Source organism: Lepidochelys olivacea (genome assembly GCF_965140295.1).
Source record: "Lepidochelys olivacea isolate rLepOli2 genome assembly, chromosome: 6".
NCBI classification, from domain to species: Eukaryota; Metazoa; Chordata; order Testudines; family Cheloniidae; genus Lepidochelys; species Lepidochelys olivacea.
The window spans coordinates 88851585-88875449 of NC_140416.1; the positions used below are offsets into that span (position 1 = coordinate 88851585).

The following is a 23865-nucleotide window of genomic DNA, read 5'->3' on the forward strand; positions in this document are numbered from 1 at the left end:
TTGTGATTGTGGGTTGCTCTGAGAGGAGATTTTTGGAAGCTGTGCTTTCACTGCTGGGATATGTCCACTGTGCCCGCTGCAAGGTAATAGGGATTTCCACAGCCCAACAAGAGGTGACTTGCATGCCCACTGCCCATCACCCTCCTTATTCCTCTGTCTCCCTTCTCCTCCCCATGTTCAGTGCAGCCTCCTCACTCCTGGTTCTTGCATTGGCGTTGGCTTCGGCTTGGCAAAGTCTGCTTCGAGAGTTATTTGCTGTCAGTGCAGGAAGCAGTGATCCCTGACCAAGGGACAACACTAATGAAACCTGGCTTTGGAACTGGGGGAACTGAGAAAGGGGTCTGAGCTGTCCCCTCACACACTGCAGGGCTGGTGTCAGCTATAACTGTCTCCTCCATAGAGGACCCCTCATCACAGTGAGCCCCGTGCCCCTCTTTGCAGTGCTATAACAGCCTACGTGCTCAGAGAGGAGAGGTTTCTGCAGCCTGACAAATTCCAGGGGCTTCCTGGCTGAACACTCCTCCTGTTCCCCAGAGCAAAACCAGCAGCCTGCCTCTTGGTATGTCTACACCAAAATAAAAGACCCATGGCACGGCCGCAGCTGGTCTGGGTCAGCTGACTTGGGCTCGGGCTTCAGGGCTGTAAAATTGCTGTATAGATGTCCGGGCTTGGGTGGAAGCCTGGGCTCTGGGACCCTCCTGCCTCACAGGTTCCCATAGCTCGGGCTCCAGCCCGAGTTCGAATGTCTACGCAGCCGTTTTACAGCCTGAGTCAGCTGTAATTGATGAATTGCTGTGTAGATGTACTGTCTGAGGTCAGTGTCAATCAGATTCATCCATGGCTTTCTTTGTTCTTTAGTGACGTCTCTGGGTGGGGACTAGTCTGGACCAGGAGGAGCGGGGAGGTGGTTTTTTGTTTTTTTTGTTTTTTAGTTTGGTGTGTAGGAAAGTAAGAAGCTGCCAATGCTGGCTAGAGCCAAACACTGTGCAAGCTTCCTGCACGCAGCTCTGTTGGTGCCCCTCAATTGACCTGCACTCCTCCAATTCCAGCCCAGCCTGCTTCCCAGCCGTGCTGATACATCTCCCCATCCTATTTCAGTGCTGCTGCCTCTGAATTCTGACCTGCACCCCTTCCATTTTAGCCCTGACCCAAGCTCTGCTAATGTCCCTCAATCCTGACATGCCCTGTGGACCCCCATCCTATTCCAGCCTTGTCCCTCAACTCTGCACCTGAGTCTGGACCTGCAGCACACCTTGCAGGTACAGTATTCCCAGCGCAGATGGCCAATTGTATAGTGGTTTTTCCTAATGCGGTCATTAGGAACTAGGCTACGACCCACCAAATTCTTTATTTTCACTTGGGATCAGAGCCCGTGTTTCCTGAGGTGAAAGGAAAATTCGGCACCTGTTCATCTGAAGCTGCCCTCCTCCTCTCCCTCACCGAGTGTGAGTCTCCCAGGCTACAGGTTATTACGCTCACAGCACACGTGTCCAAGCTGACAGATCAAAGCTCCTTTTCTTGAGCAGAATTCCGAGCATTGCCTGTATCCGTACTAACCCTAAGGGAAGAGTGCCACCTACTGGATCACCAGCACCACTCTCTGCAGCATCCTGGGTTCTCCTGAGGGTCTCTCATCTGAGAAATGTCAGACTTCAGCTTGCTTAGCATGGTGAAATCTGATGAAGCCATGGCTCAAAAAACTGATTTTTTTTTAAACCACCCTGGAAGCCCATTATATTTCCTATTATTATTATTTAAGTCTAATGCAAGCAAGTGCTTTTTTGCAGAAAATTATTTAAAAAAACCACAGCACACGCTCCTTTTGTGGTGAGACTTTTTCATTTACTTTAAAAAAATATAATTGTGGGACAGACATATGTGCAGTTAATGAAAGAAAGTTCCTTAAATATATAAATACACTGTTGACTGCTTATAATTGTGGGACATATGTGCAGATAATTAAAGAAGAACCAGTGCACAGACTTGGCCACTCCCCGCACAACCGCCACCCTTATGACAGGTGCCCACCACCACCCTTTCCTCACCCGCATTGCTCAACAAATTTCATCTGAAGTTAGAAAATGAATTCTCAGTCACAACATGCCGAGTAATTAACTGCACTGTAATTCCAATGTGCAGTGCTGTCACCCACCATCGGGAGGGGTGGGGAAGGCGCTGGTATTTTGTTGATGATTGAACATTTATTTTCCTCATCATTTTGACACCAGAGGTAATTGCTATTCCTGATATATTCTCTCTCTACCATTACAAAGCACCTGTTAGGGACAAATTAATTATGAAGACTCTCGTTATGGCAGATTAATAGGTCTGTGGAGGAGATTTCTTTCCTTTCCTTCTTCTTTTGGGCAACTGGATACTAAAATCTAACAGCTCCCAGATAGCTGTTAATAGCATGTGTTGTCTGTATGAGCCAACAAAATGTTGTTGCAGATGGGGATTTACAAAAATAAGGACAGCAAATGTAATGGGTTTCCAGGGTTGTTTTTACTGATTAGTTCTTTGTTTGGATTTTTTTTCTTTTTCTTTTTTGTGCTGTGTTCTTCTCAGATCTTGTATGCTAAGCAGGCTCAGGTCTGGTCATGTCATATGGGTGGTCAGTGCCCAAAGAAATCCCAGGGTCTGCAGTAAGCCATAGAGATGGTTCAGTGTTTTCTGAGTCATTACTGACCGTAGGCCCCAGAGTGGTGTAAGGGAGTGCTGTGCTTCTGGAGTTGCTGTTTCTTTGCATGAGATGTAAAGTGCAGTCCTGACTACTTTATGACCGTACAGGTTCCATGTAAGATTAATTAGGTGTGTTGGATCTTGTGTCTTGGTCAGATTTTTAATTTGGGCTAATTATATGCTGTCTCCTTACATTCCTCCTGAAGTTTCAAAACTGGATACAATTTTTCACTTGCTGGGCCAAACTATTGTTAGTGTGTTCTGCTAAGCAGCTGTTGCATACTACCCCAGAGGTGACTGCATTCCTCTTGTGGAAGTGATTTCTCTCTGAGTGTATGTAATATATACACACACACACATAATAATATGTGATTCTGTCTCCATGTCGCTGTTGTGTTTAATAAAAGTTTGAAAGAATGTGTCTTTGAGATATCTGCTCTACTCATGAATGTGCTTGCGTTTAACTGCTCACCTAACTTGTGCACACTGTTACCGTGATTGTGCACAAGAATTGAGTCATTGTGCTTTCAAAGGACCAGTTAGTTAGACGTGCACCTCATTAGTGTGTGTGCATGTGGTCCTTCCTGCCTAGTGCTAATAAATGTCAAGTCATCTGCATATGCATACATATACTTGAGCATAGTGTAACAAAGCGGAGAATGGGCATACTGTAGGTATTTAAGGAGAAGATGTAATCTTAAGTACGATCCTCATCAAACTGATGAGGTTCTTAGCTCTGCACCCTTGTCTCTAGCCTCACTCCAGCTACCAGGTAGGAGTAACTTGGCAGTAGCAGAGCTCTCCTTGATGCAAGATCTGCATCTCCTTGTGCTTATACATGCAACACTGTGCACCTGCCATGGGCAGAATCAAGCCCTCTGTGCTAATTATGGTGCAGCCTTTCATGCAGTGCACTTTGACCAGAGCAGGGAGGCTGCAATGTTTGCCAATGATAAAACCCAAGGAGAGTCCAATGTTTACTCCTTTTCCATTCTCCCTCACTATAGTGGACAATGTTGTCACTGTGACTTCATCCATCTTAGTGGTTTCTCTATGGAATTCATGCATGTTGTACCAGTCAATGTATAGGACAAGAGGATGAATCTGAGACTTCAACTAGTGTCTCCTATGTGGTACAGTATAGCGTTACCTCGAGACTACTAACTCCTGACAGACTTCTCTTCATCTATTCTGCTTCATGGTACTTCTCTTGTTTAGTGCAAATTCTCTGAGATTCTTTGTGGAATGAAGATTTCTTCTTTGTGGAAGTTCACAGTGGTTACGTTTTGCCAACGAGGGCTTATTGTGTTGAGCTGTCTCTTTGGAGTGTCTTTGTGATAGTTGTTAGGATTATCTTTCCAGCAGTTGGAGATGGTTGCCTCCTGGCCTGTGTGTGTTTATGATGGTTGGTTACATCTTGAACAGTATCACCATGTGCTTATACTCTCAAGGCTCTGCAAAACTCAGGCTTTTTTTAATGTCTTGACCAGTGTAGAGTTTGGTTGTCTCTGGTCCAGTTTGTTGATTGTCTCATGGCTGATCTCTATACTCCAGAATCTATTGGTGATATTCTCTCTTCTCTGATGTTTCGAAGTACCGGTTCTTGTCCAAGAGACCTGCCAGGCCTTTCTCTGTCACTCTTGATGATGGTATGATGAGTCTTGACCTTTGCTCCACGTGAGACTCTGATGAAAATCTCTGGATTAATGGATGTTGTAGTAAACTGTGGTGAATGTTGCTGGATTGCAGCTTTGAAAACCTCTGTTCAGTGGATAAACAATTACAACATGGGAAGAAGTAGGGCAAGCATCTCCTAACTTGCCCCATCAAGATGCCTCCGCTCTTCCCTCTCTAGTGATAGTCATCTCTGGTAGTGAGAAGAAAGTTCCATCTCTGTGGTCTTCAGTCCTGGCCTTTGCTCTGAGATGCCCCAGAAGGTCAATTATGGTGGTGTTTTTGCGATGGAGGCATCTCGCCACTATAGATTAGGTCGAAACCCACCAGATCATTTCCTAGGCTACTGAGCAGCCATTAGATAGCAACAACTTTTGGCCCATTTTGTCCAGGGCTTGATTGGCGATCTAAAGGTGAAGGCTTTATATCCCCTTACTAATCGTGTGAGCTTGCACAGTTCCCCAAACATTGGTGTTTTTTCAGGAGACAGCCCCCTGCCTCAGAAACAGAACAAGTAATGACGATGGGTCTGCCATGTATAGAGACACCAAATCTTCTTGAGGTCAGAATTGGACAAGACATATGATAGCTTTAATGGCTAGTGAATTTGAGGCTCCTGTAGTGTGTTTGGCATTTACAAATGCAGCAGGCCTAGATCTTGGAGGTTCACTCACCTCGAACATGGTGTGGGTGAGAAAAGTCAACACTTGGCAATTGAAAGGGGAAAATGGTTAATCCATAAAGATATACAGGGAGAATATAAATTCTATCCCCTTCATGGTTCAGCTGATCCAAGTCAAAGCGCTGCGAAAGTAGGCTTGATCTGTTTCATTGTGGTCACAGCAGTGATAGGACAGTGGGATCACAGTATAGCTGTGGGGATCGTTTCTATGTGGTGCTGGGTGGGGGAGGTGAAAACACATCAGCACCACAGTGGAAGCAACGTGGTCTACTGTGCACAGTGACTGTTAAACATGGAGCACTCCCCCTACCTCTGCCCAGGATGCTACTTCAATCATCCAGGTCAAATGTTCTTAGAAGTAAAATGATTTATAGGTAGCTGCTATCTCATGGACTCAACTTGAGATATGAAATCATGCTGGGTTCTCTCTGGCTTCTGCATCACCATCACTGATAAAGATTGTGTGTGGCAAATGCTGCCCTTAGTGACACTGGGTAACTCTGCTGTCTCCAGATTCTGCTTTCATTTACACCTGTGCAACCTTCATGTCTTCAGTGGGAATGCAAGGGTGCAACTGAGGGCGGAATCTGATCTTGTAATTGCAATGTAATGATTCTGCAGATGATGTGTGAGTCAGAATAGATATCAGCTAACTCTCCAGGAACTGTCTCATCTCTATGGGTCTAAGAATAGAGATCGCTCCATCTCCCATAGCTGTGCGGCTTCTGCAGGGCTAATAGACTCCAGCTTCCTTTCCCTTTGCTGGGCTGGCTCTGCAGAGCTAGCAGAAGCAAGAAGCTGGGGAAACTTACTTACTTTTGTCATTGATGTCAGCAACTCTGATGCTGGGCAAGGAACAGCTCTGCTGCGGAAGAAGGAGCCTTTTTTTTTTTTTTTTTTTTTTTTAAACATAGTTGCTTTTAAAAGTAGGATTGTACCTTAGTGGTCACAACTTTCTTACTGCCACTGGCACCAGTGCCACTTACCACTAAGACACAATGCTATAACTATAGCTACAATTTTGTAAAATGGCAGTCTGATCCCATTGTTGTCTCTCCTGGCCCCCTACTTAATCTAATGTAATCTGACTGTGGCATTTCTAACATACTCATGTCTGTAGTATCTGGGCACCCTGGTAACGAATGTATTGAAAGCAGAAGATGGGGAACAGGATGCTATTTCTGAAACATTTCCGAAAGCTCAGAGCTTCCCCTAAGGAGGAGACAATAATAGGGGAAAGGAATTTGTTCCCCCCTCCAGTTTGGTAAATGAGCATTTCATTGGGACATTGAGAGCTCCAGCATGACCACTCTGGAAGCCTTAGGTTGGCCTTCTGGCTTTCAGCTGCTGAGGCAGTGGCAGGTGTGCTGAATGCCATCGGCATGACTGGGCGGCTGGAGCTGTTGGAGCCTGTTTGCTGCATTAGCCTCACTGATGGAGTTACTTGCTGGGAGAGGGGATGTTACAAAAAAGAGAGCGCTGCCTTTGAAGGCCTAATTGTCTGACATTGACTGATTTATTTGAGGTCAGTCATGAGGGAAGGTTCTCCTATAACTTAGTAACTGGATAAAAGATCGGAAACAAACGGTACGAATGAATTGTTGTTTTCACAGTGGGGAGAGGTAAATAGTGGGATCCCCAAGGATCTGTACTGGGACTTATGCTCTTCAGCTTATTCATAAATGATCTGGAAAAGGGGGATAAACAGTGCGGTGACAAAGGTTACAGATGATACGAAATTGACTCAGGATAGCTAAGTCCAAAGCAGACTGTGAAGAGTTACAAAGAAATCTTACAAAACTGGGTAAGAAAATGACAGATGAAATTCAGTGTTGATAAATGCAAAGTAATGTACATTGGAATACATAATCCCAACTATACATACAAAATGATGGGGTCTAAATTAGCCATTACCACTCAAGAAAGAGATGTTGGAGTCATCATGAATAGTTCTCTGAAAACATCTGCTTGATGTGCAGCAGCAATTCAAAAAGCGAACAGAATGTTAGGAACCATTAGGAAAGGGATAGATACTAAAACAGAAAATATCTTAATGGCACTATATAAATCCATGGTACGCCCATGAATACTGTGTGAATACTTGTGATGTTCTGGTCTCCCCAACTCAAAAAAAGATCCACTGGAATTGGAAAAGGTGCAGAGAAGGGCAACAAAAATGATTAAGGCTATGGAACATCTTCCGTGTGAGCAGAGATTAAAAAGATTGGGACTGTTCAGTTTGGAAAAGAGATGACTGAGGGGGGATATGGTTGAGGCCTATAAAATCATGACGGGTGTGGAGAAAGTTAATAAAGAAATGTTATTTACCCCTTCACGTAACAGGAATTGCCCAATGAAATAAACAGGCAGCAGGTTTAAAACAAACATAAGGAAATACTTCACACAAGGCACAGTTAACCTGTGGACCTTGTTGCTGGCGTTGTTGTGGAGGCCAGAAGTACAACTAGATTCAAGACAGAATGAGAGAAATTCCTAGAGGCTAGGTCTATTAGTGGCTGCTAGCTGAGACAATCAGGGACGCAACCCTGTGCTCTGGGTGTCCCTAAACCTCTGAGTGCTAGAAGTTGGAACTGGATGACAGGGAATGGATCACTTGATAAATTGCCCTTTTCTGTTCACTCCCTCTGAAGCACCTGGCACTGGCCACTGTCGGAAGACAGAATACTGGGCTAGATGGACCATTGGTCTGACCTAGTATGGCCGTTCTTATGACAGACAGCTGGTAGGGTGGGATTAGACTGATGGGAAGGTAAGAAAGGTGATGATGTCAGCCTGGATTCTTCTGTGCAGGTGAAATTGATGTGACAGTTCCTTCCCTCCAGCAGCAGCACCTGAGTAGGCAGTTTTCCTGATCACCATGCTTACATGCTAATGGGTACAGAGCACTGGCCACCTTTGGTCCAGATCTTGCTCCCATCACATCACAAGAACCTTTAGATCCTCCCCTTCTCACAAGCAAATATGCATTGTTGTCCCCTCCTCTAGAGGATGTTGGGAAAAAGGTCCTGACTTCACACTGGTGCATCAAGCTGTAGCGTCCTTGAGCATGTATATTTCAGCAGTGCCTGCCACCCTTTTCCTTGGTGTTTTTAAGGCTGCAGAGAAATAGGACACTGGAGAAGTGTTTGGTGAAAGGTTTTCACCTAATCCTAGTGCAGTGGTGGGTTGGGGATCCTCCCAGTTAAAGGCAAAACTTCCATTGACTTCATTGATAACAGGAGCAAGACTGTAATGCTCACAGTTGGTGTATTCTTACTGCCCCATGTTAGTATGGCTGCCTGTGTAGTAAGATTTTTTCCTACACACTAGAAAGTCATGGGTTTGTCTCCCACGCCAGAGCCTGTACCCAACCCAGATGCTGACTGCTTTGCAATGCTAGGGAAGGTGCCATCCTGCAGAGGAGATGTTAAACTTACTAGTCTTTTCTCTGAATCTCTGGGGTATGGTTGTCCAAGTGGAAATTAAGAATCCCCCACAATAATACCTCTCTCTCTCTCTCTCAAAAAGAAAAGAGTGTAGAGGATAAGCGATTTGGGACATCTGGAGTATGAAAAGCATTGTATAAAGCTCCACTGTGTTCTCTCCCACCTCAGCAGCATGCATGTTCGATGTAGACAAAGGAAGGACTCAATCTAGATTACTGGCTAGCTGGATCAGGGGGAAAGTCAATGGGACCTGGGCTCCTAAGTGTCCAAGTCACTTCTGAAAATGGGACATAAGGTTCTAAGTCATTAGAGACTCTTGAAGATGTTACCTACAGTCAGTTACAGGTGCTGTCGGAGGGCAGCGTCAGACATCATTGCAAGTGCTCAACATTTGCTGCACTAGTGAGGTTGCCTTGATTTTGAGAATAGAAAATACCATGAAATCAAATTAAGTGTGGTAAATGCTAAATAGACACAGTGGTTGCTACTAAATATCTGTCCACCTGCTTACAGCAGGTTTAGCTCAGTCCATTTGAGCATAGTTTTCATAGAGTTGCCAGTCTGGGCATCTGGGTGTGACTATGGATACAGTTTTGAGCATCTGTAAAGAGGTGCTCATACTTTCATCATATCAGCTGAGCTCATGTTGATCAGGAACAAAGTTGCATATCAGCAAAGAAATGTTCTGAGTCCTTTAACTTCCAAGGTGGCAGCATTGCAGTCCTACAGAGGCCCAGAAGAAGCCAGTTGTCAACTGTAATCCATCCCATTCCAACCACTTTCTTTATTAGCATATTCAATGCCATCAAAAGATACTTAAAAATACTGACAAATTGGAGGGATTTCAGAGAAGAGCAACCAATTGATCAGAATGCTGGAGGGACTGATTTACAAGGAGGATTAAAAAAACTGTGTGTAACTCAGCTGAGCAGTGATTAAGTGGGGAACATGATGATTTATTTACACATCGCCATAAATGTGCATGGTGCTTAGCATGAATACAATGATTCTACCCTGAAGAGCTTACAGTCAAAGGGCTTAATCTTGAGCTCTTTATTCAGCTTTTACTCAGTCCTTTCTCCCATTGACTTCAGTGGGAATATTGTCAGAGTGAGGATTTTGGAGATTGAGCCTAAATTAACTCATAACCTAACTTAATGTGTGAAGATAACAGACCTCCGGGTGAGGTCACTTTGATACAACTTTAAAGGATGTATACACCAAGGAAAGAAGAATTATGTAGGATGGTAGCTAGGAACAATGGGATGAAAGTGAGAAAGGGGAAATGCAAGCGGAATATCTCAGTGTGGATTGATCAGGCTGTGGAATTGTCTCCTAAGGCAAGTGGTGGAAACCTCATCACTTGCGTGATGTTATTCATCCAAAGCCTTGAAGAATAGATTGGAGGGAGCAATCCTACCTTGGTCTTTGGGAGCTGGACTAGATGGGATTTGATAGGAATTTTTCCATCTCTTAAGTTCTTCGATTCTATGAAAGTATTGAGTAAAGAAATATCTGTCTCCAGATCATTGGTGGCTTGTGAGCTGTTGGCTCTCTTCCCTATGGAAAGTCTTATTTTATATTCTGTTGCTGTCTCATTACTAGCTTCAGCCTGGGTCTTCCCTTCTGTGCATGCGATGCCTGGATTTGCATCTTCTTCCACTTGTTCTGTGAGCCCTCTGAACTCTGACCCATCTGCCTATCTGGAATCTTCTAGCTCTCGGTTACATGAGGACCTCCAGCTGTTGTAGGCTTCTTCTCAGAGTGAAACCTTCCTTCTTGGTGAAGAAACTCCATACCCCACATCTTGGATTCCACTCTCACCCTCCTTCACGTTGCTCCCAGGGACAGGAATCTTCAGTATTGAGAAGATTTTCTTAATATTTAACCTAAAGTTTCCTGTACTTTAATTTCACCCCTCCCCTCCTTCCTAGATCTCTGTACCAGCCTATACAATCCCTCTCACTCCTTGGTGTCTAGACTTTTCAGGCATCTAGAGGCTGTTAAGTCCCCCTCTAATCTTCAGATGGGTCAGGTGTCATATATTTAGTGTAAATCCAGAAGCCCTTCCTCAGTTTTTAATCCATCCTGGCTCAGACAGTACACCCCCGGCTTCTGATCTGCCTGCTCGTGCTTTTACTCTTTGTCCTGTCTGTCACTCCAGCTCCTTCATTCTTTTTGTTGTCTCAGTTCTCTCCAGCTTGTGTACATCTCCCTGGTCCTGAGGGGCTCTTTCCAGTAGAAAGTGTGTCCCTAATGCCTTTCTACCCTATGACGTGATGCCTCCATGTATGCAGCCACAAACTAAAGGCTGGTTTGGCAGCTGTCTTCCACTGTACCTCATGTCTAATCTGCTCCCCCCAGTAATGACCGAACACTAGCTCTGCTTTCCCCATGTCTCCCCACCCTTAAATATCTATGTTTGGGGCAATTTCCCCTCAGATCCATTTGCTACATGTGTCCAGTTTTTTAGTTCCACGTTCTCTTGTTGTTTTCTGACCTTTCCAGGTCCCACTGTTATTTCTGCAGGCACTGGCAGCACCTCCCAATTTAGGAGCATCTGTGAATTTAATTAACTTTTTGATTAGCCCCTTTCTCCCATATTATCATTAAAGATGGCAAATGATAATGATAACACTGATCTCTGGGGCACCCCTCCAGATATCTGACCTCTGCTCAATACAAGGCTGTTTCCTGTGCCCCTTTGTTTACAGTCTTTCTGCCTGTTTCCATTCCCATCCTCCTGCTCTTATCCAAGCCAAGTTGAATTAATTTTGCTCGGAAGATTTTGAGAGATGCTGTGTCAAATTCATTTTCATTTCACCTGCCTTGGAACAGGAGCCGCAGGCGCTGAGATCAATGGATCGAAACACGTGTCTGATTTCATTGCAGCTTCCGTGAATGCCCCTGTGTCCTCTGCAGTCATGCTGTTGTGTTACTTCTTATAGGGATACTCCACAGTGAATCATGAAACAGATCTCCAGGCACCCCAGTCCCACTATGACTAAAGGGCACTAGAGGCACAATTGGAAGCACACCGGTGTCGCAAATGGCTGTGCTACACCAGGCCTCTAGACGTGCATATGCTTGTACCAATAGGCCTGGCACTGTCATCTGCTGGTCTAGTTTGAGCTCATCCTAATGTGGAAATCCCATTGCTATCCATGCACATGGATATGGCCCTTGTAGAATCCTGTGAGATTCTGATGTATCTTCAGTGGTAGGTGGGGGCGCTCAGCACCTTGCAGGATTGGATCATTAGCCAATATTCATATCTTGGCTTGCAGAATTGAATCATTTATGCACAGGACCCCAGCGCACAATCATAGGAACTGAAGTGGTCAAATGTCCTGCTCCCTCATTCTTTCTGAGAGGACTCCCCTTGAGGCTGAAATCAGCTTTAGGGAGCAAAGGCAGTAACTTGGTGTCTGTGCCTTTAAAAGACAGTTATTGGAACAGATTGGTCCTTTCACCTGTGTGCCTGTACTGTCCTCTTCCTTCTAACTGAAAAAGAAGCTGGAAGAAGTGATGATGATGATGAGCCAAATTCTGCCCTCACTTGAGGCCTGTTGGGCAAGGTGTTCCATTTCCTGGGAGATGAAGGCACCCAACAGCTTGCAGAACTGGGCTCTCCTATCACTCTGTTCCCAACGACTTTGATGAGTTACACTGACAGGAGAGCAGAATTTGGCAGTTTATTTCCCGGTGTTAAAATAAGCCCTTGAGTTGTAAAAAAATCTCATTTGCTTTTACTTTTTGCATCTGTCTCCGCTTGGGGCATGGAAGCTGTCGTGGTCAGTTTCACTTTGTTTTCCTCCTCAAGTTCCCTTCTAGGTTCCTAGACTCATGGCTGTTGGGTGTGGGTTCCCCAGGCTGCAAGAGAAGCTTTACATTTTAATAACACAATGCTGTTTTGTAAATTTTTCTCTCTTTAACCAAATCTATAGTTTCTTCAATTAATGTAGGCTGTGGTGGGTCAAGCTATATTATTGACAATAAATCGTGTGGTGGAATATAAAACAAGGGTCATTTTAACCATAGAATCATAAAAGTTAGAAACAGAAATCTCCTATGAGATGATTCTGGCTGGTGCAGGATGGTCCTTTATTGTACAATTCCTGGTCTTTTGTTGAGCCGAGTGAGGTGAGAGTGAGACGGTGGGGATTTAGAAGATAAAGCACCAGACTAGGGAATAGAGGATTTGAGTTCTAGTCCCAGTTCTGCCATTAACTCACCATGTGTGACCTTGTGCAAGTCCCTTCCCTCCTCTGTACTCTAGTTTCCCTCTCAGTAAAATAGGAGAAAGGACCCCCCTTTGTACAGTGCTTTGAGATCTACAGATGAAACGTGCTATAGAAGTGCTAAGTATTTTTATTGCTAAGTATCCCAAATGATGGGGCTTGCACTGCTTCCCTTGGAAGTCTCCTCCACAGACTGATAGACTATAGCAGCCAGGGGGTCTCTCCACACTTGGAGGAGAGGTCATCAGCCTTTGATTGTTTGCTGTGCTGCAGTTTCAGTTGATAAGAGATGCACTGCTACAGACTAGGGACCGAGCAGCGAGGCAGCAGTTCTGCAGAAAAGGACCTAGGGGTTACAGTGGACGAGAAGCTGGATATGAGTCAACAGTGTGCCCTTGTTGCCAAGAAGGCTAACGGCATTTTGGGCTGTATAAGTAGGAGCATTGCCAGCAGATCGAGGGTTGTGATCATTCCCCTCTATTGGACATTGGTGAGGCCTCCTCTGGAGTACTGTGTCCAGTTTTGGGCCCCACACTACAAGAAGGATGTGAAAAAATTGGAAAGAGTCCAGTGGAGGGCAACAAAAATGATTAGGGGGCTGGAGCACATGACTTATGAGGAGAGGCTGAGGGGACTGGGATTAATTAGTCAGCAGAAGAGAAGAATGAGGAGGGATTTGATAGCTGCTTTCATCTACCTGAAAGGGGGTTCCAGACTAGACTGGATCTAGACTGTTCTCAGTGGTAGCAGATGACCGAACAAGGAGTAATGGTCTCAAGTTGCAGTGGGGGAGATTTAGGTTGGATATTAGGAAAAACTTTTTCACTAGAGGGTGGTGAAGCACTGGAATGGGTTACCTAGGGACATGGTGGAACCTCTTTCCTTAGAGGTTTTTAAGGTCAGGCTTGACAAAGCCCTGTCTGGGATGATTTAGTTGGGGATTGGTCCTGCTTTGAGCAGGGGGTTGGACTAGTTGAACTCCTGAGGTCCCTTCCAACCCTGATATTCTGTGATTCACCTTGTGGCTTCCTATACGTTGAATGAACATTCATTTAAAGATTTCCTTAAGCTTGAGTCTGTGTGGGCAGAAGGTTTAGCATCTTCTATTCTTCTTCCTCCCCATATTGCTTCCCTGTATGTGTCTGAGTCAGATCTGCTGACTCTATTGATCAGAATTTTTACTCCTGTCAGCCTAGTAGGAACCAATGTGGCTGTGGGCTAGTGAGCTGGTTACTGTTCTGCCGTATGTGTTGTCAGCTACTTAGGCAGCTAATGTGCCAATCCTGCTGAGTGCCCTCAGCTACCTACTGAACATAAGCTCATGTCTCACAGGGCTGTGTAATATACTGGGTATGTGTGTAGGAGTGAGTGATTAATGTAGCCTGCTAGTAGCTGGGCCGTGCAGCGTATAAGGGACCCTCTGCTAGTGCTGGCTTAAAGAAGTTCTTCTTCTTTTACTTCTTGTGGTAGAGGCCTAAGTTTCTGGAAATGACCAAACTTGGTTCTAGTCTCAGATCCCGCAGGGGATGTGTGAATTATCTAGTAGTTGTGTCTGTTTGTAGCATCAAACTCGTTTCATTTGGGCCATGAGTTTCTGTTGCAGAATCCTCATTATTGGGGATGATGATGTGATGCAGAAAGGACCCAGCTTGACTCTCAGATCCCAGATTCAATTTGTGGTGCTTGAATTTGAAAAGCTCTTCTTTGATTTGGAAACAGAGCCAGTTTGATCTGGAATCGTTATCAGGAGAAAATAAATATGGAATCCACTGCCTCACTGTGCTTTGGTATCCAGCCTTTCCGAGGAGGCCTGAACAGAAGAGTCCGTTGCATTTTATAGGTGGTTAAAGGGGAAACAGCTTCTCCCCTCACTTTGATCCTCCCTCTTAACAGCCCAATTGATAACTAATAGCAATGCAGCCGCTTGTATTAGCTATTTACCCAAAATTGAGCTGGCTAATGAAAATGTTTCTAATTAATATGAGGCAGATGAAAACTCATTACAGCAAGGTCATTGGTAATGAGAGATTATCAGAGCGCAAATGAGCAAGCTTGGAGCAAAATGAAGATGGAGCATGAGCCAGGGAATCAGTACCAGCTGTACATGCACCGAACTGCAAGGAAGGGATGGAGTCCAGCAAGGTGGCTGGTGGTTATGTGAGAGCTTTGCTGCAGTTACCATCAAGTGCCACTTCCCCCCACCTCTCCTGGTTCTGCAGAGGATTTGATTAACTGGAGAGGTGGGCCTGAGCCGCAAAGTTAGGATTCCCAGGACCAGTACAAATGTCTCCGGAATCCAATGTCATTCAGAACGGGGGGGTTAGGTCAGGCCCCTCTCTAGTCAGTGCGGTTGGTTGTTACAGGTTTGCGAGTTTCAGGGGTGGTGTGAATCTGGGTGTCAGCGTGGTGTGAGGCTGAGTGCCTGTACCAGAGGTGTCAGTTCCAGTGTCTGCATGTTCATGTGAGTTCAGGGCTCGGTTTGTGTGCGTGTGAGCTTGAGTGTCGACGTGCATTTGTACGTGTGTGAGTTTGGGCGTCTGTGTGCACCCTTGACTTTGGGCCTACATGGGAAAAATCTTTTCAAAGTAGATTATTGCTTGCCTTTGTTTCAGCTGCATGTGGGCTATGTATTGTATTGGTGATAAAATGATCCAGCCCCGGCACCAGTTTTTAACTGTTTGGCAGTAAATTCCACAGGGTGATTATGTGCTGTCTGAAGCAAATAGATCCTTTAATTTGCCCTAAATTCACAGGTCAGTCTGGTTTAATTGACTCCTGTCATGTATATAAATTGAACAGATTTGTGAGCATCCATTCTCTGAATCTTTTTAATCTCTGCTAGGGCTTCTTTAAGTATTAGAGGGGTAGCCACGTTAGTCTGTATCCACAAGAAGTGGGTTTTTTACCCACAAAAGCTTATGCCCAAATAAATCTGTTAGTCTTTAAGGTGCCACCGGACTCCTCATTGTTTTTTAAGGGCTTCTTTAAGTTAATACAGCCCTAACTGGACACAGAGCACCAAATGTTCTCAGTGTTGTGTCATTGTAATACGTTCTGTGTTTTCTATCCCTTGTTTTTAATGCACCCAAACACCTTATTTGCTCTAACTGCAGCTGTATCCTAAGCAAACAACTTTACTGATCTGAATTCCACCTGCCACTGCACTGCCTGATCTCCCAGTGTGTTTGAATCCACCTGAACTTCCTCACAACCTTCTGTAATTTGTATTCACCCAAACTACACAGGACTGTTCTGTGGCTTTACCACCCATATGCATTGTGTAGCCCCGTCACCAGCTTCCTGACTCTAAGAGGTGAGGAAGAGAAAGGGACCAGGGCCAGACCACTTCCACACCACCTCTGGAATGGCTAGTGCTGCTAGTGTCACTGACTCACCCACACCTAGAGCTCATGACCCTGGGAGTCTGTCTGCCCCCCGCAAAGGTGGGAGGGGTTTCTAGGCTATCTCCTCCTGTCCATCCCTGCATATTAGCTGCTGGGATCTGGTTCTTGGCATTATCATCAGACTTCACCAACTGGGTGCCAAAGTTCTGTATCTAATTCGTGGCCTCCATTACTATAGAGCATTCACAAAAAATAATAAGCTTCACAACCTCCCTGTGAAGTAGGTAAGCAGCATTATCCCCATTTTATACACACACAAACTGAGGCCTAGAGAGATCAATAAGTCATTTACCCAAGGTCGCGCAGTAAGTCCGTAGCAGAGGCAGGAACAGAACTGAGATCTCTTGAATCCCACTTCAGTGTCTTAGCCATAAAACTTTCCCTCCTCCTCCTCCTAATTCTCCTCTTCCAAATAATTTAGAAACACATGAAATGGAACACAGGAGCTGCCAGAGTGGATAAGGCCACAACCTAGTCTGCTGTCCTGTCAACAACCATGGCCAGTACCAGATGTTTCAGAGAAAGCTGTAAAGCCCCCTCGTGGATAATTATGCAATAATGTGCCAATAGGGGGGAAGTTTTCTTGATCCCATTCAGTTAGAAGTTGGCTTATCCCCTGATAAATAAAGATTAAAGCAAATTTATTCATTTTTATTCTGTCTAACATAAGTGCAGATGTTCTTGTGACTATGGGGCTAATGATATGGACTGCCTTTGTAAAGTGCTTTGAGATCTGCAGATGAAAAACACTATATAAGACCTAGGTATTATTATTATTTTCAGATTGAATAAATATATAAAGTCTTCTTAATCTTGCTAAACTCTTGGCCTTGGTAGCCTGTGGCAGGGAGTTCTATAGTTTAAGTATGTATTGTGGTTGGTTTTTTTTTCTTAAAAAAGCTTTAAATTTTTTGCCTTTTTATTTGATTGAATGCCCCTTTGTTTGTTGTATCATGAGAGGATAAATAGAAGCGATGGATGTACCTTCTCTATACCAATCATTATTTTATATAACTCCTTCCTGTCCACTCTTTTGCGTCTCCTCTCTAAACTAAACTGTTTTTGTATAGAAGTTTTTCTTAGGCCTTTAATAATTTTTGCTGCCCTTCTCTGGACCTTTTTCTGTTTCTGCTCTATCCTTTTTGAGATGGGATGACCAGCAGGGAAAACATTAGTCAAGGTGAGGATCTATCTAATGGCATTATGATATTTTTAGTATTGTTCTCTATCCCTTTTTTAATACAACCTAACAGCTCGTTTGCTTTTTTGAATGCCATTGCTCATTGAGCAGGTATTTTCATTGAGCTCTCCACAATGATGCACACAGGTCTTTAGTGGTTACTTTAATTTAGAACCCATCAATGCGTATGAGTAGTACAAATTGTTCCTTCCAATGTGCATAACCTTGGGCTTGTCTACACTGAATTTCATCTGTCACCATGTTGCTTATTCACCTGGCTTTGTTAGGTACTTCTGGAATTCCTGACAGTTTTTTCTGTTCTTGAATAACCCCAGTAATGTCGTATCAGCCGGAAATGTTGCCACCACACTGTTCATCCCTTTGCCAGTTCATTGGCAAATAGAATGAACACCAGCATTAGTGTGTACTTAGTGGGGTAGGTACTCCACTGTTAACCTTTGGCAATGCTGTACATTTACCATTTATTTCTACGCTTTGTTTTCTGTCTCTTAGGTATGTCTACACTGGAAAAAGGAGAGGTGTTAGCATTCGCTACTTTGGATTAAAATAGCAGTGAATATACAGCAACTTGGGTTAGCAGGTTGTGTATAAGCCTTTAGGCCAGTCTGGTGTTGAACTCGTGTTGTTAATCTGAGTTACGAGCCAAGTTGCTGTGTCTTCACTGCCATTTTAACCCTGGTTAGCTAGTGCTAACGCTTTTTTTGCAATATAGACGTACAGTTAGCTGTGTCTACGCTAGTTTCTCCTCTCCAAATCTTCCAGTGTTGCTACCACTGATTCAGCTTCAGTGGGGCAGCAACAGTGGAAGTGCTAGTGTAGACAGGGCTCCTGTGGTCACTAGCATTTACATTGCCACGTTGTCTGACTCTGCTCAGAGCAGGTTTAAAATGAGGTAGTGGTAAAAACACCAATGGCTGCGGGAACCTTGTTGCAACTAGAGATCCCACCTTTGTAACCATTGGTAGAGTTGAATTGGGGTATAGCAAAGCTGAGAATTTTTGGGGGGATGGGGAATAGATTAACGCAGACAAGGCAATAGCCAGTTTCTGATCCATTACCTTTTTTGTTTGTTTGTTTGTTTCTTACTAGTAACAACTTACTTTTCATAATAGCTGTTTGTGAGGGACTTCATTGAAGGCTATTTGAAAGTTCAAATAGATATCTTCCCTTTCTTCTTTATTTATTCCTGTGTTAACAGGCTCAGGGAATTCTAGTATGTGGAGATTAGAGAGGAATGATTTTTTTCCTTCCCCAAATCCATGCCTGTTTGTCTCAGTCATATCACATTCAGCTAGGTGATTTATATAGCTCACTCTATAACTATTGTTTTAACTAATTTACCTGGTATAGAAGTAAGGTTAACTGGGCTATAAGTTCCAGGATCACTCTTGGATCCTTTTTTAAAGACAGGTTACCCTCCAGTTGTCGAGTAAAAGAGCTGATTTTAATGAGAGCTGGTGTATATTGTTAGCAGCTCATCCACTTTTAAAATTCCGTCACAATTCTTGGTGCCTTACACAATGGAAATGCTGCAGTTGTTCCATCAACTTCCTCTTTTGGCACCTCACTGTGTGCAAGTGCCTTATCTGTATTACCCGAAAAGAATCGTTCTGGGGTAGTTCTCTCCCCAACATCCTCCCTCCACTTTTGGTTGCCCAGTGGACCCACCAATTTGCTCACAGGCTTCCAGTTTCTGATACTGTTATTTAAACATTAATATCTATACCAGTGCCTAGAGGTGCCAGTCAGGATCAGGAATTTGTGGTGACTTGTATTTATCTTTGGCTATTTGGCTCCTTCAGATTCCCTCCTAGCTCTCCTAATTCCATCACTCATTTTGCCAGCTATAGCTTAGGCACCTGCTATGGTTTATGCATCTTCCTATGGTTTTTATTTGGGCTGGATTACCCTTTTAAAAGGATCCTTGTTTTATATGAGGAATGTCCCTGAAACTTGCCATTTAACCCTGCTGCTTTTTCTTGTCTTCCCTTGCTTTCTTTTGTGTTTGGAGGGATGCAGACCTGGGATTCTGCCTAGATAATCTAATGGTCCCTCCTGGCCAGAAACACCATGAAATCAAGTTTGTGTTGAAGTATTTTAATTTTCTGACGTGACCTTTTAGGTTCTTTCTAACTCAATTTCTTGCCTTTAAAAGTTAACTAGCACTGATCCCATTTCAGACATCTCACTGTTAGATTTTGTGTGATCTGAGGAGCTGCTGTTCACTACGACTCTCTGGGTAAATTTTTTCAAAAGAGCTTAAGTGATTTAAGAGCATAAGTCTCCCTGAAACTCAGTGGGTCATGTAAATACTTCTGAAAATGTTACCTTCTCTCTCTGCTTGCTGAGTCTAGTGCTTAAGCCATGAGGAGCTTCCACTCAACACTTGGGTGTTATTTCTTTTCTTTCCGCCTTTTATGAAGGGCCATATCAAAATCACTTTGAAAATCCAAGTCAGTTCATTTTACCCTGCATTGGGGCCAATCCATGTGTGTCTGATGCGGGCACTATGGGGCACACGGAAAACTCATCCTGCTGAATCTGAGGGAGGGAGAGAAAAAGAGAGACTCGGAGATGAGAGTGCAGAGAGAGAAGAACACACACACACGCGGGGAGACATTTGTGCTGAAGCACTGTCCAAATGCGGTTTAATCTTGGTGATTCTCAGCATTTGAAATGCATAATTTCCCTGCTAACCGCCTACAGTATGTTTTGTATGACTTCACACGCCCCTGTCTAGCCACCTGCCCCTTTCCCAAATCTTCTCCCTCCTGCCAAGCCAACTGGGAAGCCCTTCTGTATTAGGCCAGCTCTATCCTCTGCAGAGCACATCACAACCACCTCCTCCCTTACAGCCAGCAGAATGCTTTCTGCTTTGTCAAACCCACCCAGAGCACTGAGCATAGGTTCAGAGGCAGGACTGGCACCAATGTCCTGTTTCTGATGGGTTTGGTGACCCCTCTGGAGGACTTTAGCCACCTGTTGCTCTAAAAGGGTTATCTCTCAAATCACCTTCTCTCACAAGCTAAGTTGTGCGTTGGCTTACTGATGGGAAGCCAGGCCAAGGTGAGGAGCTCTGCATTCAGTTCTGAACATGGTGAGGATGGTACTCCTTTTTATGTCTTATGGTAGTGAGTCCCATAGTCTGGGCCCAGCTCCTGGGAAAGTTCTGTCTCCTGCAGTCACGAGCCTACCCCACTGGTTGAAAGCATCACTGTTCTAGTGCAACGTTGCTGTTGTAGGAGATGATGGTTGCAGAGGGACGGAAGAATTCTCAGGTAGTGAGGGCCAGTCCCATGGATGTCTCTGAGTATTGGACAGAGACTTTGAACTGGACTCTGCATTTAGGGCCTGAAGTCAATGGAAAAGCTCCCACCAACTTTTGTGTTGCAGGAGCAGGGGTGTAATTGGGTGCCAGTGCAGAAACCCCAGGTTATTTTAATGTTTGTGGCAACCTGTGTTTCTGAGTGGGCCTGAGGTGTTGAACACATGGGTCAAGTTGACCAGGTCTGTGTCTGATAGGATCAGAAATAAACTTCTGGCTGCTGGCAGATATACATGGGCATTTTATGCCACTTTGGTTATTTGAACATACAATAGCATTGAGGAGTCCAAAAATGCCCTTGCTAGTGGGGATGTTGTAGAGGAAGCAGATTCTTAGCAGTGTTTCCCTATTCCTGCCAACAACATCTCATTCTTACCAAGGATCAGCTTTCGTCGGCTTCAATTGGGTGCTGGTTTGGGCAGGCACTGAGAGCTGGTGGATGCTGCTGCTTGTGTTTGATGTAAAGGAGGGGTGGAGCTGAGTGTTGTCTTTGTTCTGCTGGCATTTCAGCCCATGTCTCACCAGCTGTCCTAAAGGCTACAGTTAGATATTCACTAATATTAGAAAGAGAGAGAACTGAGCCACGGGGACTCTGCAGGTGAGGGCTTTGGAGGGGCAGTTGCCCATGACAACCCTCTAAGTTGGGTCTTGGAGGAACTACCTGTGCCATTTCAGGGCATTTCTATTTAAATCTTGCAGTTTCTTAGAGGTGGAGCAGAAGTGTCTGGTGATCAGTGGTATCGAATGCTGCAGAGGGGTCTAGCAGGATGTGTGTGGTGCTCTTCCCTTGTCTATAGTCAGGAGGAGATCATCCACCAGAGGAACAAGTGCCTTCTATGTCCCATACTCTGGTTTGAAGCCTGACTGGCAGCTATCCAGGATCCTGGCAGCTAACAGTGGATACTGGAGACCATTTTTTGCCAGCTTTTTCATTCGGTCGCTAAGAAAAGGGAAGTTTAGATAGTGGATGGTGGGTTCGTGAGGTCTCTACATCAAACTGGTCCCGTTAGCACTGATTGGACTATTGCCATATGTTTTATGGCTAATGGTAGATTCCCCTCATCATCAGTCTGTCTGTTAGTGGGGGTCCCAGATATACTGTACTTTCTTTCACCACCCAGGAAAGGCAGGGCCAGAGAACCAGACGGTGGCCCTGGGAGCCAATAGTGCTTCCATCAGTACTTCCAGCATAACAGGGCTAAATCTGTGGAAGGAGGAGAGTATTGTTTTGATTTTCTGCTGCTGCTCCTGGTGTCTTGAGAGCCCCTCTCAGATGTGGGTGCCTTTCTCTGAGCAGTAGGATGATAACTTCTCACAGTGCAAGGTGGTGTGTGCTGGAGTTAGTTGGAGTTTCCTAAGGGGTGGCAAAATTCTGCAGGGCATGCCTTTGCTGTCTCTGGGGCAGAGAAGAGGGGGGCTATCTTTACCTCCTCCACAGCAGGGGCACACATGTGCAGACATTCCTTGGATCTGGGTTGGGCTGCATTTTCTCTCAAGTTTTTTCTTCCTACTGTTTTTTGTCTCGGGTTGCCCAATAACCTTGGTGATCTGTGTGGGCAATGGGGCAAGAGAGGGGGCTTCGAGGCTAAAATATCAGATGGGAACAGGTGTGCCTCACTGATTCTCCTGTTCTTTTGCCTCTAGGATGGGTGGACATTTCTGTGAGTAAATGACTCCCAGCCTCAGTCCCGTGCTTCCTGTGCCAGCCTGGTGCTAGTGTCCTGTCCTGCTACACAGAAGACTTGGATTCTATTCCCAGCACCAATCCCTCACCCCCCTGGCCTGCCTAGTGCTTAGTGATGGTGAAGAGACTAGAGCCCTGCCCTGCTATACAAGAGACTGGGGTTCAGTCCCTAGCTCCAGTCTCTCCCTTTCTAGGCCAGCCTGATACATGAGGCTCTGCAGTGCCATGCAGGAGACTGGGTTTGATGCCCAGTGTCTTGTGTCAGTCCCTGCATCCTCCCGATGCTTAGTGCTCTGCAGAAAGCCATGCAGGAAGCTTTGGTTTGGCTCTCTCGCCTGGCAGGGGCTACAAGTCGTGTGGGGGCAGCATATTCCTGGTTCCCATTTTGTCTCTGTGAGCTCACAGGGCTCTGACCTGACCTTCTTCCCACATTGGAGATCCTAGAACACAAGTGGGGCTGGACGGGTTTAATTCAAACCGGCTGCCCCCAGCCTGCCCTTCCTCTCCCCTAGAATACAGGCGAACTCTGGGGAGCTGTAGACAGCAATTGCCTCCCACTGCCTTCACTGGCTGCTGGATTTTTTCTCCTCTGCTGGAGACCGTGTGTCGAGGACAATTATCCAAGCTGCATAAAAGCTGTTTTCCTATAATGGGCTGAACTCCTTGTACTGTGACAAACTGTCCAGCTGCTCTGGCTCCCTCCTGGTCTCTCTCATCCTTATTACTCCGTCTCTGCCTCTTTTGCTGTTTCTTTCTCTTTCATTCCTTCTGTTCCTCACTCCCTTTCTCTGCCTGTCTCCCTCGTCTCTCCCCATACACATACACACAAGGCAGAGGCAGGGGAACAGCCAGGTCAAGAACCTAGTTGCCACAACAAAAGAATCAAAGGAGTCCAATAAAATGTAGCACACTCTTACCTGTGACTGCAGCCCCGGCAACCTGAGCGTTTTGTGTATGTAAGTCTCAGGGCACTTTTTTGCTGTGGCAGGTGTGTGCACTTTTGTAGTTGGGTTACACTCGCAAAGGTGTGTGTGTGTGTGCGTGCACGCACATGTAAGCTTATGTGTGTGTGTTGACACATCTGTCTACCCGTCTGATCTATTTCGGGTTTTCTGGAGTGCCCAACACCATAGTATCTATGTGATTCATAGGTCTATGAGGTCTACATACAGTACCCCTCATGTACCTCCTGAGTCTTCTGCTCTGCTCCATTCCCCTTCTGTTAAGTTATTGTTGTTTATAGTGAGAAATGCTTTGTCGTAGAAGAGGGTTTTGCAGGGTGCCCTGAAAGGAGTCAGACTCTGGATTGGTTTGACCTTCTCTAGCAGCTCGTTTCACAGCTGAATCCCCTTGATTGAGAGAGATTTGTCTCTGACTCCTGCATGCTTCCTCTGGCCTTGGTGAGGTGCATTGTCCCAAAGGAGAGATGCTATTACTGACGTAGCTGCGTGAGGGCTGGGAAGATCAGGACCAGGTGTTGAACTGGTATGGAAGTGGACTGGACGCCAGTGGAGGGATTGGAGCTC

At 45.1% G+C, this 23865-nt stretch overlaps 1 protein-coding gene across 3 annotated transcripts in view; it reads left to right on the top strand.

Annotated features, from left to right (window-relative positions):
- Positions 1 to 23865, top strand: part of ADCK1 (aarF domain containing kinase 1) — a 133932-nt gene that overhangs the window by 33091 nt on the left and 76976 nt on the right. The window contains exon 1 of one of the 3 annotated variants that reach the window (XM_084631480.1): positions 3752 to 3815. The exons of the other annotated variants lie outside the window; for them this stretch is intronic. The gene's annotated coding sequence lies outside the window, so the exon portion shown is untranslated. Of the gene's footprint in view, positions 1 to 3751; positions 3816 to 23865 lie in introns of those variants that run through there. 3 annotated transcript variants of the gene reach the window in all.